This window comes from Oryctolagus cuniculus, chromosome 7 (genome assembly GCF_964237555.1).
Source record: "Oryctolagus cuniculus chromosome 7, mOryCun1.1, whole genome shotgun sequence".
Taxonomy (NCBI): Eukaryota; Metazoa; Chordata; class Mammalia; order Lagomorpha; family Leporidae; genus Oryctolagus; species Oryctolagus cuniculus.
In genome coordinates this window covers 135,169,736-135,183,077 of record NC_091438.1, presented here as the reverse complement: position 1 = coordinate 135,183,077, position 13,342 = coordinate 135,169,736, and positions in this window count along the sequence as shown.

The window sequence follows — 13,342 nt, the reverse complement described above, 5'->3', positions numbered from 1 at the left end:
GCCCGGCCGCCTAGGCGGCGCCCTACACCAGCCCCCGCCCACTCCCGCCCTAGCAACCGCCAAGCTGCCCCTCCATAGCAACCGCCTAGTTACCCCGGACGCGGGGCCCAGCGCTTCTATTGGATCCACCTCCAAATAAAAAAGGCCTCTTCTCAGGCCAATGACACAAGCTCAAGTTTAATTATCTTTCGGATTTGTCCTCTAAGCTCTTCCAAATATCAATCAGGGCAGGTCACGCTCTTCCTTTAAATTCCAATGGCTTACCATTCTTTTAGGACGAGAGATTCAAACTCTGCTGTTCCTACAGAATTCCGTGTTGGCCCCTGCCCACTTGTCTGACTGTGTTTGCACCTTGCTGCCTCTGGTTAGTCTCACGATTACCCTGCATTTTTCCTCTTCCTGAATCACTGCTTCACTGAATTCTTGCATAGCTCTTTCCTTCTGATCACTCAATGTCAGCTACTGATAGAGCTGCAAGAATTAAGAAATAAAAGAATACCCAGTTGAATTTGAATTTCAGACAAAGAATGAATTTTTTTTAGTATAAGTGTGTCCCAAGTATTGCCTAGGACTTTGTTTTGTTTTAAAGATTATTTATTTGAAAGGTAGAATTACAGAGAGGCAGAGGCACAGAGAGAGAGCTCTTCCATCTGCTGGTTCACTCCCCAGTTGGCCGCAATGGCTGGAGCTGGGCCGATCCGAAGCCAGGAGCCAGGCGCTTCTTCTGGGTCTCCCACATGAATGCAGGGGCCCAAACACTTGGACTGCCTTCTGCTGCTTTCCCAGGCCATAGCAGAGAGCTGGATTGGAAGCAGAGTAGCCAGGTTTTGAACCGGTGTCCAAATGCGATGCTGGCACTGCAGGTGGTAGCTTTACCCGCTACACCACAGTGCCAGCCCTTGGGACTTAATTTTATTTAAAAAAAATCATTCATGGGGCTGGCGTTGTGATGTGGCAGGTAAAGCCACTGCCTGTGAAGCCGGCATCCTATGTGGGCACTGGTTCCAGTCCTGACTGCTCCACTTCCTATCCGGCTCTCTGCTAATGGCCTGGGAAAGAAGAAGATGGCCCAGGTCCTTGGGCCCCTGCACCCATGTGGGAGACCTGGAAGAAACTCCTGGCTCCTGGCTTTGGATCGGTCCAGTTCCAGCTGTCACTGTCATTTGGGGAGTGACCCAGCAGATGGAAGACCTCTCTTTCTGTGTCTCTCCCTCTCTCTGTAATTCTGCCTTTCAAATAAATAAGTGAAACTTTAAAAAAAAGTCATTCATGGTTCATCTGACATTCAAGCTGGACTGTACATCCTGTATTTTAACTGGTAATCATCCTACTGGGAGAACTCTTCCCTGAATGATCTGTCCAGGGAAGCGATGGTCGGGCAGGGAGGGGTGGTTCATGCTCTGTCATCTGTTGCATAAAAACAAACAACTTATTATAAAGTGAGGCACTCTAATTGAAGGATGAATGATTGAGTCTTCTTTTCTCTGAGTCTGAAACAAACAAACGCAAGAAAAACAAGCTTTCTAGAGCAGACGCAGGCCAGGTCCCAGCCGGGAGCTGGAAGCACCTTCTCTCCCTGGAGTTGCACTTTTCTTGCCCCAGGGGCAGCTGTCCTGAGATTGGACACAACTCTTGAGGAGGGCTCCGACTCTGACACGTGTCTCAGGGACTCAGCGCTCCGTGGAAAACGCCTGGTGCTCAGTAGGGATCGGCACTGCCCCCTTCCACCCCGTACTGTCCCCTCGATCCCCAAGTGAGGGGACGATCGCCTTCTCCCCGAGACAATTCAAAGTTAATGTGTTTCTGATGCTTCAACTTAGTGCAAACCAGAATAAACACGAATGGCAAAAATCAGCCCATGAGCTCATTCGGGCTTTGATCAGAGACATAATTTCATTATGAAATTTTGCATCAGGCTGTTGTGAAGTCTTGCCAAGCAGTTTCGTTTTCCCAGATGATACGGCTGCTTCTTTCTCTCCTATTCATATCCTCTGCCTGTATGCATCGTACAAGGCTCCCATCTATTTTTACAATCTGACCCGGCAATCCTTTCACGACAGTATTTGCCAGCCTCCTAACCAGTCTCAGTCCTACCGGGAGACAAGGAGCCTCATTGAGGTGGCTCGAGCTTGTTACTGGTTCCGTTGGCCTGCTCTGCTTGCTGCAACTGTAATACCGTGACTAACTTTTCACTTTCTTTTCTGGTGTCCTGTCCAACACAGGAGGCAGGACCCACCTCCAGGCCTACAGTTCCTCAGCTTTAAAATAGGACATCGATGGGGCTGGCACAGTGGCGTAGCGGGAGAAGCTGCCGCCTGTGGTATCGGCGTCCCATGTGGGCGCTGGTTCAAGTCCCAGCTGCTCCATTTCTGATCCAGCTCTCTGCTATAGTCCTTGGGCCCCTGCACCCGCGTGGGAGACTAGAAGGAGGCGCCTGGCTTGTGGCTTCAGGTTGGCACAGCTCTGGCCGTTACGTCCACTGGGGAGTGGACCAGGGGATGAAAGACCTCTCTCTTTCTCTCTCTCTGCCTCTGTCTTTCTGTAACTCTGTCTTTCAAGTAAAATGGGTAAATTAAAAAAAAAAAAAAAAAGGACATCATCATGACTGCACTGCGCCAGAAGATTGCGATGTGATCCTCTGTGTGATGTTGTGAGAAGGTGTGGCAGACCTGGTACACACCTGGGATGCTTTGTTTTTTCTCGGGACCCAGGGTTAGCCCCTATTCCCTGGAATCTTACTCATCCATAACCCCCGGTGGGTATTATTGGGAAAATTCCAGCAGAGATGAGCTGGAAACTCCACACAGCCCCATGCTGTGTTCTGGACTGGTGTTCTCATGGGAAGCACAGAAGATCGGCCTCGCTTTCATCTTCATCCCGTTAGAGACGTGGTCGCTGGCGTCTGATGGACAGATACTAGCAGTTCCTAAAATAGCATTTTTCAAGTGTGGTCTGAGGGTCACTAACATGGGGATCGCTTGGGGGGCAGCTGGTTAAAAAATGCAGACTGCTGGACTTTACCCCAAAGCCTCGGGAAGTCAGACCCTCCCCGAGGGGAGGCCCAGAGAATCTATATATCAGGGATTCTTGTAGACACCGAGGCTTTAGATCTGAAAAGCCAAGTTTTTCCCATAGTCGCCTGTAGTTTTCTGCTCAGCTGACCAGAAGGCAGCCCTAGAAGATCCAGCCACCTCCCACCTTGCTGGTGTCCTGTCGCTCTTCTCAGCAGAGCTAGACTGAGGCAGGCTGCAACCCCGTCTAAGGCACTCTGAAGATCTACGTCTTGGCTCTTCCCCAAATGCTGTGATATCTATGCTGCAGCCAGAGGGTCGTTATCCTTTGGCAAAGCTCCATTGTTGGGCCATTAGCTCTTAATTAGTGCCAGCTTGTTGATTTATACTTACCAGTTCAACTGCAAGCAGAGGTTCTTCAACTGAGCCCTCTGTGTCTCGCCTCTGCTCCGTCCATGACACAATGACTCCTTGCCTGCTGGGGCCAAGTGCTGGGTTCCTAGAGTGGCTACTGCTCTATGTGAACCTGATCCAGTCCCCAGGTAGGAGGCTATGGTATGCCACGGAGAGCGAGCAAGGGCTCAGAAAATACTTTCAGAGTTTTGTTGTCTTATTTCATTTGTACTAAATAAAAAATGTTCTTGGTGATATGCGGGTACTTTAAAAAAAATTGGAGGAGTCTGGGTTGTGGCATAGCAGTTAAAGTTCCTGCTTGCAATACCAGCATCCAATATGGGCAGCTGGTTTTTGTCCCAGTTGCTCTACTTCTGATCCAGCTCCTTGCTAATGGCCTGGGAAAAGCAGTGGAGGATGGCCCAATGTTTGGGCCCCTGCCACCCGCAGGGGAGACCTGGAAGAAGCTCTTGGCTTTGCCCTGGCCCAGTGCTAGCCATTGCGGCCATCTGGGGAGTGAACCAGCAGATGGAAGATCTCTCTCTCTCTCTCTCTCTCTCTCTCTGTGTAACTCTGAGTTTCAAGTAAATAAATAAATCTTTTTGTTAAGTTTGTGAAACATGGAATCAAAGGATAAGTTTATTTCTGTACAAAAAGAATTTGAAATCCATGTGCAGATTTTTCATGATATGCATCTTGCTTGAACTTTTTAAAAAAGATTTACTTATTTATTTGAAAGGTAGAGTTAGAGAGAGAGAGAGAGCGAGAGAGAGAACAACAGAGAGAGAGAGAGAGAGATCTTCCATCTGCTTGGTTCACTCCCCAAATGGCCCCAGTAGAACTCTTAAGTGGGTGCAAGGACTCAAGTATTTGGGCCATCTTCCAGTGCTCTCCCAGGTGTATAAGCAGGGAGCTGGATTGGAAGTGGAGCAGTCAGGATATAAATTGGCATTCATGTGAGATGCTAGCATGGTAAGCTGTGGCTTAACCCACTGTGCCATAACCAGTCCCCTTGAACTCTTTGAAGATCCTCCTCATATAACTTCAACAATTCACCGGCAAATGTGGGTGGGTATTTGGTGGGGTGGTTAAGTTGCTGCTTGGGACACCAGCATCCCATTTCCAAGTGCCTGGTTCAAGACCCAGTTACTCCACTTCTGATCCAGCTGCCTGTTAACATGCACTCTGGGTTGCAGCAAGTTATGGCTCAAGTGCTTGGGTCCCTGGGCAGTGGGTTAAGGCACCACCTGGGAAGTCCACATCTCATATCAGAGTACTGGTTCAAGTACTGGACACTCCGCTTCTAATCTAGCTTCCTGCTAATGTGCCTGGAAAGCAGCAGATGACGGACCCAGTACTGGAGTTCCTGCCACCCACATGGGAGACTTGCATGGAGTTCCTGGCTCCTGGCTTTGGCCTGGCCCAACCCTAGCTACTGTGGGCATTTGGGGAGTAAACCAGCAGATGGAAGACTTTCTCTCTCTCCCTTTCAAATAAAATGAAAATAATAAAAAAAACTTATTTTACAAAGAAAACAGTTTCTCAGCAAAAATAAGAAAACTAAGATGTAAGAAACTGGAATTCCCTCGGCCACCTTGCCTTCTGTTTTCAGCGTGGGGTGCTGGAGATTTTCTGGGCAAGGATCTAGCAAGCTTGCCCAGCATGGGAGTGGGTGGAGGCTCACCTCTGGGAACTCCGGGAAGCCTCTCTTCATTGAGGATGTATCTGGACACTGCTTCTAAGTTGGAAAAACATCCCTGTGTTAGTCTTGGTGTTCACCTCACAGCAGGGTGAGGGGCTCTTCAGAAGGATTCCTAGGAATCTTGGGAAAATAGCAAGCAGCGCTCTGCTGCATCCCCCTGCGGAGTCCCCGTGGTCCTCAGCGCATGCCACTTCCGAAAACCTGAGAAGCCCTTGGAAGAGATGCCTCTGATGGCCTCAAATTTTCAGCCTGCTTTGGGTAACTCAGCGTTGCTGGCTGCATTCTGAGAGGTGCATCCAGAGCACACGCTGATGTGGGAATTGAAAGCATAATTCCAAATCGTAGGGAATTGTTTAAGCTCCGAGGAGACTGGAGGGCCCATATTCAGTCATCTCTCCGGGATCAGCGTGTTTTCTATTACCCTTGATATCTATCTGTCCAGTGATCCTTTTGATGTCTACGCCGTTAGACCCAATCTTTGTGTAATTCTTTATCCCTCGTCTCCTGCCCACCTCCCCGTTTCTCCTTAGGAAAACACTTTTTAAAAATGTTAACCAGGTCCCTTGGATTATTTCCAGAAGAATAAAGTCTCGTTAAGGAATTTAAAAACTCAGTTGTGTGTGTGTGTGTGTGTGTGTATGTGTGTATGTGTGTGTAGGAATGGAGGGAGGCCTGTCTATCAGAAGGCCAGTCTTGCCCTAAGGGCAGCTTCTGCCCAGTGAGACATTAAGGTTTCCCTTGACCTCCACCGTCCCTCTTGCTCCCCTGTCTGGTCAAGTCTAGACTGAGAATAAATCTTGTTTCCCACATAGAGGTTTGAGCTAAGGTATGGAATAAAGTTAGGGCAAATCCCTTCCCAAACAGCAGAGCACAAGCTGGTCAAAACCTTTAGTTATATAACTTTTTAGAGCACTGATTAGAAAAAGACAAGTTTATTGCCACTATCTTAGGAAAAGGTGATCCTTCCAACTCCCTGTGCAATGCAGGGTGGAGGAATCTTGATGCTTCAAATGCCTGTTGGAGAGACTTTAGAGTTGTCAGCTTTGCTTCCAGCTAAAGCTGGGAAGATCCACAAGATGCCTAACCACTGGTGCCCAAGACAAGGGGACTCAGGTGTCTGCTACGGCTCTCCCTCCCCCATGTCATCACTGTACAGAAAGGTTATGAACTGAATCGAGTAGCTTATTTCAAATGCAAGGGCAGGCAGACTACAGCCTGTGGGCCACATTCCAGCAGCTGCCTGTTTTTATACGGCCCGTGAGCAAAGAATGGTTTGTGTCTTCAAATGGTTGGAAAAAGTCAAAATGAGAGTAACGTTCTGTGACACATGAAAATTATATCAAGTTCTAATTTCAGGGTTCATAAATTAAGTTTTACTGGCACATAGCCACACCACTTGCTTATGTATGATCTATGATGATCATGGCTGCTTTCACACTGCACAAATAGAGACATATGGCCCACAAAGCCCAAAATATTTGTTTCCTGACCCTTTGAGTGAAAAGCCTGTCTACAAGCACACTCTAGGATGCTGGCGTTTGTTCTAAGCATGTAATCGACTAACAGAGACTATCAGCTGTGGCTTTCTAACAGTGAATGTTGCCCATTTTGTATTTTTCATTTCATATTTTCATCTCATTTTTCATTTATATTTCCTGCCCTGGGAATTCAGATGAGGGGGTCCTCTGTACCCCTGAGTGTAGCTTCAGCCTGAGTGGATCAGCTGTGAGCACTAGGCAGAGGCTGAAGTTTCACAGGATGCAGCAGAGAGAGCCTGGGCTGGAGAGCGAATTGATATCTAGGGGAGCATCACTGATTTGTCTGTCCCGTGGCCAAGTCTGAAGATTGTTTTTGAGCCCAAAGAAAAAGGAGTGTCAGGCAGAAACCCGAAGAGCCCTTTGCCCAGAGTCTTTTAGAGATCAGCTCTGGTGACCTTGAGCCCAAGCACGACACAAAGCAGAGGAGACCGTTCAGCTTGCCCGGCATGACCTCTGATGTACCGAGGTCTGCAGGGGCTGTGCTCAGCATGGGTAGTTTCGCAGACATCCCCGGGCAGCCTCCGTGCGTGTCCTTTGGACACATTGGCAGCCCTAGTCATAGCAAGGTGGTCTCAAAAGGCTTGGATGCTAGGGGCCGGTGCCGTGGCTCACTTGGTTAATCCTCCACCTGCGGTGCCGGCAACCCATATGGGTGTCGGGTTCTAGTTCCAGTTGCTCCTCTTCTGGTCCAGCTCTCTGCTGTGGCCTGGGCGGGCAGTGGAGAGTGGCCCAAGTGCTTGGGCCCCTGCACCCGCATGGGAGACCAGGAGGAAGCACTTGGCTTCTGGCTCCTGGTTTTGGGTCGGCGTAGCTCTGGCCATAGTGGCCATTTAGGAGGTGAACCAACGGAAGGAAGACCTTTCTCTCTGTCTCTCTCTCTCACTGTCTAACTCTATCTGTCAAATTAAAAAAAAAAAAAAAAAGGAAAGAAAGAAAAAAAAGGCTTGGATGCTAATGAGAGGCTGGAGTAGAGAGGCAGAGCCTGGTGAATGCCTGTGTGTGCACTCTACAGCATTATTTTTTTTTAAAGATTTATTTATTTTGCTTGAAAGTCAGAGTTACACAGAGAGAAGGAAAGGCAGAGAGAGGTCTTCCATCTGCTGGTTCACTCCCCAATTAGCTGCAACGGCTGAAGCTGTGCTGATCTGAAGCCAGGAGCCAGGAGCTTCTTCCGGGTCTCCCATGTGGGTGCAGGGGCCCAAGGACTTGGGCCATCTCCTGCTGCTTTCCCAGGCCATAGCAGAGAGCTGGATTGGAAGAGGAGCAGCCGGGACTTGAACTGGCGCCCATATGGGATGCCGGCACTTCAGGCAGCATTTTTACCTGCTACGCCACAATGCCGGCCCCTCTACAGCATTGTTTGCAAACCCATGCAATCACACCCTTGGGCACCCTCTCCTCCCAGCAAACGAGTTGCTGAACAGGCTGATGCTGTGCATGCGGGTGGGGAACAGGACATGCAAACAGTTAGGAGGTAGCAGAGCTCAGTCCTGACCTCCCTGGCAGCCTTTGACCTCTTTGTGTCTCGTTTGTCTCATCTGATGTCTGCATCATAATTGTATCCACCTCACAAGACTGTGTTGTGGATTAAGTGAAACAATGCAAGTACTCCATCCATTAGTATTACTTTGTCTCCAACCACACCTGCTCTCAGGTCCCGGCTCTCAGGAGCGCTCCTTCCCGTGGGGCCCAGGCACCGACTGCAGGAGGTGCACAGAAGTCCATCGGAGGGGCAGCATCATGGAGGAAGAGCAATTTAACGAAGACCTCTTGGTGACAGCATCAGGGAAACACCTCTCAGGAGGAGGGGACAGCAGGGACAAAGGGCGCCTTTGGGAAATGCACCCATATTGGGCACCAGGGAGTCATTCTGAGTGGAAAGAACAAGAGAAGACCCCAGAAAGGTGAGTGACCACAACCAGTTATGGGCAAATGACAGAACAAGCGAGTCAGCTTGCTGGTGGCCAGAGCCTTGGTGGCTGGCTTTTGCTCCCAGGAGGAAAGAAGGGTCAGCACCATTCAACACCGATCAGCTCCGGGAACAATGTGAAGAAAAAATTCACATTCCAGCACCACCTCTTCACTCACTCACTTGTTTTCTCACTCATTCAACAAACATCTAGCCTGTGGTAGCAGAAGATAAATGCCACTGGCCAAATATGCCCGAGAAAGACTGGGCCAGGAGTGGTCATGCAGATCCTAGGGCTACGCACTGAACAGGGAAACAAGAAGGAAAAAAGGAAAAAGGCACAAAGGATGATGATGGAGGGGGCAGAGAAGATTCCAAGAGGGCAAAACAGCCAACGCCAACGCCAACATGGAGAGAATTTGGGGTCAGCAGAATGAAGCAGGTTTGGAAAAGGGAAATAAATAAATAATAAAAATAGATAAATAAATAAATGAATGAATAGCACCGGTTCAAGTCCTGACTGCTCCACTTCCAATCCAGCTCCCTGCTAATGCACCTGGGAAAGCATTAGATGATGGCCCAAGTCCTTGGGCTCCTGCCACCCATGTGAGAGACTTGGAGGGAGCTCCTGGCTCCTGGCTTTGGCCTGGCTCAGTCCTGGCTGTTGCAGCCATTTGGGGAGTGAACCAGTGGATGGAAGATCTCTCTCTCTCTCTCTTTCTCCTCTCCTCTCTTACTCCTCTCTCGTTAACTCTCCCCTTAAAAAAAAAAAAAAAAAAAAAAAAAAAAACCTTTTAAAAAAAAAAGCAAAAAACAAATCTCCCAGCAATGGTCCTGTCCTTGGGATAAAGGCCAAGGTATACTAAAGGCAGTTTTCACAGAGTCTCCAAGCCCTGGGGGCAAACCCAAAGTCTAAACCAGATGGGTTTGTGTATCTCAGCCTGGCACCAGTGGCTTTTGATCAGGCTTCTCCCCTCTGAGCCCAGCCCTGGAGGTGGCTGTGCAGGCTGGGACTCTGCTCTGGTGCCCATGGAGAGGTGGCCCCCGCTCCAGCCATCCCAGGGCTCACTTGGGGCTTGCTGTGCTGTTGGCTCCAAGTACATCAGGTTGAATCAGTCAAGGTCAATTCAGCGTCCTTGAGGATGTAGTTGCCTCATGCTGCAGGCAAGGACCAGCACAGAAGGGAGACGCTGATTCCATCAAGAGCCATCATCCACTTGTGTAGTTCTCAGAGCTAAAGCTAACAGTAGAGATGTCCAGATGAAAACACTGGGTTCTGCAGTCGTAAGCCTGCTTATCACTTGGCCTTGACACCAAATCCTCCCCTTCGAATCTTCCAAGATGAGACAGTGGCCCACAACTGGCCAAATGGCCGTCCTCGTGCATCCACAAGACAGGCCTGGGGCCAGCACAGCCACAGCTCACTGACCCACCCACCTGCCCGCCCCAGATGCTTTCCATCTCAGTGTCTCGCTCCAGCCCCCAGTGCTTGAGAAAACACTTCCCGTGGATTGTGACACCCTCATTGTCACCACCTTTGCCAAGTGAGCCTTCCAGGGCTGGCTTGGGAAAACGCTTCTCTCTGTTCTTTGAGCTGCCAGCTTGTTTGACAGGCTCAGCTCTGGTCTGGCTGTTCCACCATCACCTAACCCCTCCGCTACCCTCAAGTCCTTGCTCCCCCTCCTCCCGTTCCGTTCCTCTGCCCTGAAGGCTGCGCCTTATTCCTTTTGGAGATGAACTCATTGTTGACTTTAACTCACTTCGATGTTTCCCAGGGAAGCATGCTGGCAGGAGGCCCACCCCAGCTCCTTGAAGAAGACAATCCTGCCAGGGCCAAGCCTGGGTGCCAGGGGCCTTGGAAGTGCCAAAATGCTTCCCGTTTTATGGACAGGCCTAACTCAATCTGAAGACATTCCAAGTATTCAATCAGCAGCCCTTGGTACATATTGGGTTGCGGCGGGAGCGCTCAGAAGCCAGCCCCTGCAGGAGACAGAGCTCAGCCAGAGGAAGGAACCGGCCTGCTCTGTGGGCCAGGCTGATGCTCAACAGATGGCAAAAGCACATCCCAATCACAGTGATCAATAATCAAAGGCAAGCAGCTGCTGGGACCTGGTCTGGGGGGCCCTGGGAGCCTGGCTGTGCCCCCCTTCCCACACCAGAATGAGCCCAGCCAAGAATCCATCTCACCCACCTCCTTGCACCAAGCTCCGGGGGAGCGAACAGGCGAGGGAGGAACCATTTTTCACATACTTTCTCTTTCAAAATGTAACTCTGTTTCGCAATTTCCTGCTTCAATTCTGGAAAGCGCTAGGGCAGAACCCAAGCCACCATCCCCAGCCACTGGACTGGGTCTCTCATCATTACTGCCACCAACCTGGTAGACCCCGGGGTTGCCGTAGGAAGGGGGGGTTCAGATTTTCTAATTCCTGCCATCCTCTCCTGTGCTGGCTCACCCAAGGGTCTACGGAGTGCCTCAGGGGAGCCTCCAGCCAAGATCTGTTTATCCTTCACCCCATGTTGGCTGTTTCCCCTGGGAGAGCGGGGAGGTATGCCACACCAAAGCAGGTGCACCCTACCCTGGTATGTTCACAACTCAGCAACCCCGGAGGCATCTAATCTGCAGATCTCTACTCCCCTATAACTAGGCTTTTGTCTGGCTCGCTGTGAACAGCAGTCCTAGACAGCCCTCCAGCCCTTTTGCAGCAAATCCATTTCCTCCTTCGAAGTGGAACCTGTTCTTTCAAGTTGTTACTGCTACCTTTCCAGCGCCGGCTGAGGTCTCTGCCTGTTTCCCATTTCGATCCGGTCTGGCCCACAGCTGGAGAAGCAGTGAAATATCGACCTGGGTAGCTGGCCCTGCATCAGGGACTTGTAGCTGGCTCCAAGAAGCTGACCCTTTTCCTAACTTCCCTCTTAGCCATTCTGAACCAAACCAAACAAGCAAGCCAGAAGGGGGGAAAATCCCTGCTTACAAAAAATAAATCCAAACCACACAACTGCAACACCCCAAGTACTGAAATGGAAAACAAATCCATTTTCTGAAGACTTGGGTTGAAATATACCAGAGCTGGGACTGGATGATGTGGCCAGAAATGTGTTAGTCTAGGCAAGACTGTGACAACGTAGAGAACAAAGCTAACATTTTCCCGAAAAACAGTGTGGGCAGATCACGTGCTGTCATGCCTCAACCTGGGGGTAGGCTTAGGCAACCCTCCGTCGCCACATAGATCCCCTCTCTCCAGCACCTGCTGGAGTACATGGTCCAGTTTCTGGCCCAACTGGAAGGGGCTTTCAGTCTGTTTCCAGGACTACAAGCAGGTGTGAAAGCCACGCCTCCCTCCAGTTCAAGAAGGGGCCCAGTGAGACGGATGGCAGGTGGGGCGCATGGTCGCCAGGGCTGCACCTGGCAGGGGATCTGCAGATGTGGAAGCAGCCCAGACTCAGATGTCCCGATACCCACATTGTGTTGCCCGCCTCGTTACCACAGCAGCCCTCGGGAGCTCTGAGAAAGGGATGCAGAGAAGCCGAATGTTTTGGAGGCCATGTGGGCAGCCCCTGCTCAGTCTGGGGTGCCAGGAACCTGGATTTGTGTCTGGGGGTGGCTTTACAGGGCACCCGGCTGCAGTGCATCTCGCAGGCTGGATGGGGGCGTGAATTGCCCAGTGGTCTTTCTCACAGGGCGGATCCTCGTTCTTCCGGGCTTGCTGTCCCCCCACTTTGCCATTTGCCTGGCCCCCTCCCTGAGAACGGTGCCAACTGATGCTCCACCATCCAGCCTGCTGTTTCAGGAGCCACAGAGCAGTGTCCTGAGACTGCTCTTCAGGTAGTGCTCTCTTGTTCATCGTCTCCACGCTACTGTCAACCCCAGCCCTAGCTTGCCCTGACCGATCCAGGCCTGCATTTATGTCCAGGCAATGTGAACTCACCGTCCCCACTGGGATGTCTCAAAGGCGCCTCCAGCCCACTCCAGCCACAACCAGACCTGTGGACTTCTGCATGGGCTCCCATCTCAGAACACAGCGCCATCCCCGGTGTGCAGGCCAGGATCAGGGGCTGCCGTCTTGATACCTCCATCGCCCTCCCTCCCCTCTTATGTATCAATGACCCTGACAACTTTATTCTCCAAACACCTTTTGCCTTTGTCCACTTCTCCTCATTTCCACTAACACCCCTCCCCCCAGTCCAAGCCTCCAACATCTCTCACCTGGGCCACAGCAACATTCGCCTAAGCAGCCCCTTCTTCAGCTGTCTTCCATGCTACAGAGAGCATGTTCTTTGCAAAACACAAATCTGGGCATGTAGTCCTGCCGCCTCCGACCCTCCAGGAGAATAAAGGCCCAATCCAGGTGACCTTTCTAAAATCACGTCACGTTGCTTACCTTATGGGCTTTCCAGGTGTACTGGCTTTCTCTAAGTTCCTTGAATACCAAGCTACTCTGCCACAGGACATTTGCCTGTGCTATGCCTCCCATGGAGAGCTGTACTCCTCAAGGGCAGGTATTTGACCTGGTGGTTGGGATGCCCTCGTCCTGTATCAGAGCACCTGGGTTTGATGCCTGCCTCTGGTTCATGACTCCAGCTTCCTGCTAGTGCAGACTCCGGGGGACGGTGGTGGTGGCTCAAGTGGTTGGGTTTCTGCTGTCCGTGCAGTAGACCTGGCTCCTGGCTTCGGCCTCAACCATCACAGGCGCTTGAGGATTGAACAACAGGATGGGAGGCCTCTCTCTATGTCTCTCTCTCTCTGCAGCTCAAATAATAAATACATTTTATTAAAAAAAACTGTGCCTGT